Raw genomic sequence first — 1,326 nt, 5'->3', positions numbered from 1 at the left:
CTCCCCTACATGGTGGGAAGATTATGCCCTGCAGCTTCAGATATATATTCTCTCTTTTTTTTTTTTTGAAACAGAGTTTGGCTCTGTCACCAAGACTGCAGTGCAGTGGAGCAATCTTGGCTCACTGCAACCTGCGCCTCTCAAGTTCAAGAGATTCTCCTGCCTCAGTCTCCTGAGCAGCTGGGACTACAGGCGTGTGCCACCACTCCCAGCTAATTTTTTGTATTTTTAGTAGAGATGGGGTTTCACCGTGTTAGCCAGGATGGTCTCTATCTCCTGACCTTGTGATCTGCCTGCCTCAGCCTCCCAAAGTGCTGGGATTACAGGCGTGACCCACCGAGTCCTACCAATTATTTATATTTTTAATAGAGATGGAATTTCCTTGTATTGGCTAGGCTGGTCTTGAGCTCCTGTTCTCAAGTGATACCCCCTCCACCAAGCCTCCCAAAGTGTTGGGGTAACAGGCATGAATCACCACTCCTGGCCTAAGGTATCTATCCTAGGAATGCAATGCTAGCCTGAGGAGTAAACCTCTTTTCCCAGTGGTCCTGCCAAAGTCCCAGAGTTAGCTCTCATTGGCTCCACTGGGGTTACATGCTCATCCTGACCCAATCACAATAGCCAGGAGGAGGGGATATACTAATTGGCCAGACACAAAGTTTGCTAAATCTCCTGGGTCCAACTGCATTCATATTCCTTGGTGGTGGTTATGGGGTAAGGGCTAGCTACGCAAAGGTAATCTGGACAGACGACACTGACCTCCCTACTCTCTTTTCTGATTTTTCTCCAGTGCCCACTTGGATCTTGGCACTCTCCCTGAGTCTGGCTGGTGCCCTCCTCCTCCTCGCTGGGCTGGTGGCTGTTGCCCTCGTGGTCAGAAAAGGTAACAGCATGCAAAGAAAGTGTGGCATGGCCTGGGCCGGGCCAGGTGGGGTGGTTCACGCCTGTATTTCCAGCACTTTGGGAGGCTGAGGCGGGTGGATCACCTGAGGTCAGGAGTTTGAGACCAGCCTAACCAACATGGAGAAACCCCATCTCTACTAAGAATACAAAATTAGCCAGGCATGGTAGCAGATGCCTATAATCCCAGCTACTCGGGAAGCTGAGGCAGAAGAATCACTTGAACCCGGAGGTGGAGGTTGCAGTGAGCCGAGATCTCTATTGCACTCTAGCCTGGACAACCAGAGTAAAAACTTCATCTAAAAAAAAACAGGCCGCGCGCGGTGGCTCACGCCTGTAATCCCAGCACTTTGGGAGGCCGAGGCGGGTGGATCACGAGGTCAAGAGATCGAGACCATCCTGGTCAACATGGTGAAACCCCGTCTC

Source organism: Cebus imitator, unplaced genomic scaffold (genome assembly GCF_001604975.1).
Source record: "Cebus imitator isolate Cc_AM_T3 unplaced genomic scaffold, Cebus_imitator-1.0 Scaffold234, whole genome shotgun sequence".
In the NCBI taxonomy this organism is placed as follows: Eukaryota; Metazoa; Chordata; class Mammalia; order Primates; family Cebidae; genus Cebus; species Cebus imitator.
This window is presented reverse-complemented; position numbering follows the sequence as displayed.